Source organism: Myotis davidii, unplaced genomic scaffold (assembly GCF_000327345.1).
Source record: "Myotis davidii unplaced genomic scaffold, ASM32734v1 scaffold214, whole genome shotgun sequence".
Lineage (NCBI taxonomy): Eukaryota > Metazoa > Chordata > Mammalia > Chiroptera > Vespertilionidae > Myotis > Myotis davidii.
The window spans coordinates 1,362,469-1,368,266 of record NW_006285782.1 but is presented as its reverse complement, the minus strand read 5'-3'; the positions used below and the strand labels follow the sequence as shown (position 1 = coordinate 1,368,266).

General features: G+C 42.0%; 1 protein-coding gene across 1 annotated transcript in view; it reads right to left on the bottom strand.

The window, feature by feature from the left end:
• The window catches only part of CALD1 (caldesmon 1), a 228,418-nt gene that overhangs the window by 160,487 nt on the left and 62,133 nt on the right, over positions 1 to 5,798 (bottom strand). The window contains exon 2 of the mRNA XM_015559401.1: positions 2,175 to 2,268. The gene's annotated coding sequence lies outside the window, so the exon portion shown is untranslated. The remainder of the gene's footprint in view (positions 1 to 2,174; positions 2,269 to 5,798) is intronic.

The window sequence follows — 5,798 nt, the reverse complement described above, 5'->3', positions numbered from 1 at the left end:
CCCCAGTGGGGGGCATGCAGGAGGCAGCCGATCAATGACTCTCTTGTCATTGATGTTTCTATCTCTCTCTCCCTCTCTCCCTTCCTCTCTGAAATCAATAAAAAAATAAAAATAAAAAATAAGATTTCTTTCTTCTGTCATTTATCAGTGAAACTTCCTACGTACAATTTTTGGTGGCATTTTTAAACCACAGTTCTTCTCCCTCCACATATTCTCTCTGGATGGCCTCACCCACTGTCATGATTTTAATTCCTAAGTATAGGTTCTGACTGTGAACATCTCTGTCTCTTGTTCTCACCTGAACTTCAGACTTGCATATCTCTTATGTTCTATACATATGTCCTTGGATGTCCCTTCAAACTCAGTGAGTCTCAGTGAAAACTCACTGCTCTTCCCTCTTGGTTCCCAAACAGTCTCCTCAAGGACAATGACCTTATCTGGGCAAATTCCTGCTATTTTCTGTCTCTTGCCTACCTCTCTGAGGAAAGCAGTAACTCTCCTGCCATCAGTTAATCAAGTTTCTTTTGGCCCTCTCCAGCCTTGACCTTGACTATTTCTACCTGTTGTGGGGACAGAAGGGTGGCAAGTGAAGGGAAAGCACCACTAATAATCACTTAGAGATAGTCTTAAAGCAAATAAGTTGTAGTTCAAAGGCTTCATCTAATCCATTCATTTATTCATTCAGTTAGTCAGTCGTTTAATAAATATTATTAAATGTCTATTGTATACCAACCTTCTTCTGATGCTCTGAGAAATGTAAAGGGCACATTCTTCAATTTCAAAAATTATGAAATGTCGATGGGAAATGACAGCTTTACATACAAAGGACTATAACAAACTGCAGAAAAGACAAATGCTCTGAGAGTGATATAAATGCTAAGGGAGATCAGATGAGGAGAATTAGAGAGAGGTCCACGTGCAATAAACTAAACATCAGCATACTCGTGAAAGAATGATGATGGGGTGTTATGGACTGAACCGTGTTCCTCCCAGATCCACATGTTGAAGTCTTAATCCCCAGCAGCTGAGAACAGGACTGTATTTGGAGATCAGGTCTTCAAAGAAGTGATTATGTTAAAATTAGGTAATTGGGGTGGGCCCTAACCTGATATGAGTGGTGTCTTTTAAGGAGAGGAAATTTGGAGAGAGAGACGTCTGACATATACATGCAGTGGGATGGTCATGTGAAGGCACAGAGAGAAGGTGGCCCCCTGTAAGTCAAGGACAGAGCTCTCACAAGAAAACAAACCTGCTTGACATTTTTTTTTAAATCCTTCGGAGGATATAGTTATGTTGATTTTGAGAGAGATAGGAAGGGAGAGAGAAGCACTGATGTGAGAGACATGGATCAGTTGCCTCCCATACACATGCTGAGTATCGAATCCACAAACTAGGTATGTGACCTGACTGGGAATGAAACCCACGTTGTTTTGGTGTACGGGGCGACTCTCCAACCAACTGAACCACCCAGCCAGGACTGCTGACATCTTTATCTTGGACTTCTAGCCTCCAGAACTCTGAGAAAATAAATCTCTGTTGTTTCAGCCACCCAGTCTGTGGTATTTTGCTATGGTAGCCATAGCAAACTAATACAGGGTGTAACTGATATAATCCTGAAACAATATTTGCCTGAGAACCATGCTAAATTCCTTAAAAAACTTTCATTCTACTGATGCCCACTTTGGTAAAATTGTGAACAAGTGAAGTCTCCTTTAGTTTCTCCATCCCTTGTCTTTTAAAATCCCCTCTTCCTGCTCCCCAGGTAGACTTTCTGCTGGTAGAAGTTCTCCCCCAGCTGAGAAGAATTTGTCGAAAGTGAGGGGTACTTAATGCTCCTGACATCATCAGTGTTTGTGCAAAGGGAGCTAACCCCCTGAAAAACTGACTCATCTTCTCTTCATTACCTCAGGTCATCAGCATTCTTTGCAGGAAGTAAGGACTTCATTATTGAAAGGGGACTGTGTTGCTTAAGATATTATATATGTGAGAAAAAATAAAGCAAAAAAACATATTACAAAACTTGATAGACTGCCTGGTAAATAAATGATGAGGGGCATTGCAGAAAGCTTGGCTTCTTGCAATGCATCCTTAGGTGCAAGAACCAGGCAGAGAGGCTATATAATTGCTAAGAGCAGAGTACCAACCCTGCCCCCAGTCACATAAACTCTACTCACGGTTAAGCAATCAGATATCCACGTCTGAGCCTTCTTGTTGATCACCAATCCCTGTGGAATTGGATTGGGTGAACTTGGAATGTTTTAATGATACCTGGAATAAAAGGAAAATGGAAACTAATTAAGAGAATGAACTTTTGTTAATATAGACAATATAAAATATCACTTTTACTCATGTACTAGTGTTAGAACTTAAAGGGGAAATGAGGCATAGCTATAAATATATATTGTGCATTTTAAAGAAAATAATACAATTATTACAGAATCGATCCCTAAATTATTCTAAATAATAGGGCAGAGAAGGTGATATAGTTAATACAAAACAGAGAGTACTACACATGCCAATAGTCCAAGGTAAATGCCTTAGAATAAGGTCAAGGACACCCCCTTTCTAAGCTCAACCTTCAAGGCTTCTAAGCTTCAGACTTCAAAGACCCTTTGCTTTGCCCAAGGTCTTCTGCTGTTGATGGTTAGGGACTCGACCAGTTGGTAGAAGAGGAGGTACTGGAGGGTTAAACATAACTATAGAAATAAGCTAGTAGAAAATATAGAGTTAACTCTCTTGCAATTTGAAACACAGCAATAAATATTTAACATTAGACCAAAGAAATAATAACTGTGACAGTAAGTCACCATCACACTGCTAAACCTGCCCCAACATGATACTACAAGGGATGCAAATGAGTATGGGTGTGGGAACGGCAGCTTTGGCTTTTTAATGCTTGCCTTTCATTCAGTAGAATAATGTGAGTCTCAACTGGATCTTAAGATCATACCTTGCTTTCCCCCTCCCCTACCCCCACCTCTGTCATTTTGCACGGGAAGAAAATCGAAGTTCACAGAGATCAAGGGATTGGCTCCAAATAGGACTGCAAGAGATTGGTCCTGGAGTCCTAGATTCTCATTTCAGGTTTCACAAGTAAACAAACAAACAACAAATCAAACAGAAACCTGCCTAGTGTGTTACCTACGCTTTGTATGTATCTGAGGAAGGCTGGTTTGCAAACTAGGAATCAGGGCTCCTAAATTAGTCAGCAAATCCAGGTGCCACCCTTTCCTTACTCCGAGGAGTCACCCAGGCTACCTTTAGCTCCCTTCCCTGAATACCTACCATCTCCTCCTACTCATCCCAAACGCCTGCGCCAATTATTGTATGGCCGATGCAGTTAATGCACCTTGCTTAGCATACAGGGATATGGGCCCTGCCTTAACAGAGCCAGAAATCTAGTTAGAGTGATAAAACATATCATTATACTTCGAAGTTACAAAGCCAGAAAGTGGTAAGAGCTCCAAATCCCATTTAAATTCCTTTCCTTCTACCGTGGGCCAAATTTTGGAGGCCTTTTCTATAAATCTGAGAAGGGGACAGGAAAACCCGTGAGCCATCCCCAACTGGAAAGCTTGCCTAAACCTGGTTCATAATCTGGTTCCTTTCAGCTCTGAGTCCTCCTGCCACCGCCCAGTAGGGCATTACAAAATGAATATTGAGCGAATGAATAAACAGAAACCATGAACAAGTTTCAGGGAAGATTGTGAATTCCCCGAAACTGTAGGCCAAATTTTGTGTGTTTAAGCTTTCACTAGCTTTTGCTGATTTCCCGAAGCCATCTCGGCTCCTTCCCTGCCCCCTCCCCCAACTAAGAACCGCTTGCTCAGTGATTTGAAGAGTAGTAGAGGGTGGAATTTAGATGAGACAAATTACAAAGTGTGTTCCTATGAGTAAATGTATAAACAAAAACAGATTTAGTGCCCTCTATGTGCCAAGAACAGGGTATACAACAAGAAGCAATTAGCCATTGTACTTGGCCTGGTGGCACTTATGCTGTGCTGTCACCCTAAATGGGGATTCTCAGACTGGCTGCATATCAGCATCTTCCGGGGATGTTTCTTTAAAAAAACATACACACACCAAAATATATGGGACACACCTCAGAGGGGCCCAGGAATTTGCACCTTAAAAATTCTCTACATTGGAATGCTGGTGCAGATGATAGCATCCACCCCATGACGCCTCCCACCCTTGACCCTCAGACTGCAGTGAAGGCTAGGAGAGCAGAAGAAAGCAAGGAGTGACCCGTCTGGATTGTAAAGGAACACACAGAAAGACACTGAAATTTGTAAAGAAAAAATTCACAGTATCTTTGAGGGGGAACTCAAGAGGTTAAAAATTTTTAGCTTTGGTTATACAGTTAATAGGCTTGGTGATTAATGCACTAGAAAGCCATTGTTCCAGCAACCTTTGTGCCCCAGGAGGACTGCAAGCAACCAAGATGGTATCTAAGTCAGTGTGCTCCAGGGAGAGAACATCCAGTCAGCAGCCCAGGACACAGATAAAGAATCACCCGTCAGCAGATGAAGGGATGCTAGCAGAAGCGCCAGACTGCAGCTTTTATCTGATTCACCCTTTTCCCCCGAATTCCAACCCCCTTACCTACTTTTCTTCTGAATTCCAAACCCTTTACCTACACTTTCCTTCTCCCTATAGAAAAGGTTGGCTTGAAATGAGATATAAGACGGTCTTTAGGACACATATTCCTCCATCTTCTCAGATCTCCAGCCATCTGAATAAAGCGCCCATGAAGATCACGTCTAGGAATATATCCCAAGAAACCAGAAACACCCATCAGAAAGGATATATGCACCCCTATGTTCATAACAGCACAATTCACCATAACTATAAGATCTGGAAACAGCCTAAGTGCCCATCAGTAGATGAAAATCAGATGCTCAAACCTCAGAGGGAAGGTAGGGAAGGGTGGGGGTAAGGGGGAGAGATCAACCAAAGGACTTGTATGCATGCATATAAGCCTAACCAATGGACACAGACACCAAGGGGGTTAGGGCATGTGTGGAGAGGTGTGTGTGTGGGGGGGCAATGGGGAGATAAGGACACATACGTAATACCTTAATCAATAAAGGAAAAAACAAAACAAAACAAAAAGATTCCATCCTTTTCTCTACTTATTGGTTCTGGTAGTGACAGGTAGCACAAATGCCGACTTTTCCGGTGTCACCTTCCCCAAACACTGAGAGGGTCAGTATTTATTTGCCTAATTTCCCTTTCCCTGCTTTCTATTTCCTCAAAATTTTTATTTTAAAACCTGTGGATGAATACAGAAAAAAATAGAGGAAGAAAATGGTATCAGTAGAAAAACATTTCTTTGGTCTATAGAGTCTGTGTATATGCTTAGGAACTATCTTGTTAGTGAGACAAAGTTTGAAAGGCTTTTAAGAGAAACCATAAAGTGAATGGCAAAGTGGCTAAGAGTAGAGTTGGTCTTCAGATATACTTTCCTTTCTATTTTCAGATTTAGGATCAAAGGGCCAGGAAGTTGATAAAACTCTCACCCCTTGCTGTAAGATCTTTCTCTCCCGCCAGTTAGCTTACAACTTCAAATAGATGCCTGGGTGAACCATTACTCACTGATCCCTTAGTCCACAGGGTTTAATTCACTGGCCAACACACAGATTGTGGCTGACCTGGCTCAGAGGTAGTCACTAAAATTCTCTGCAGGCAAGGCCTGATTGAGATTGGACATGGTAAGGAAGGAAAGACCTCGATGAAGGAAGACAGGAGGAGGAGGAGGAAAAGAAGGAAGAGGAGGAGGAGGAGGAGGAGGAGGA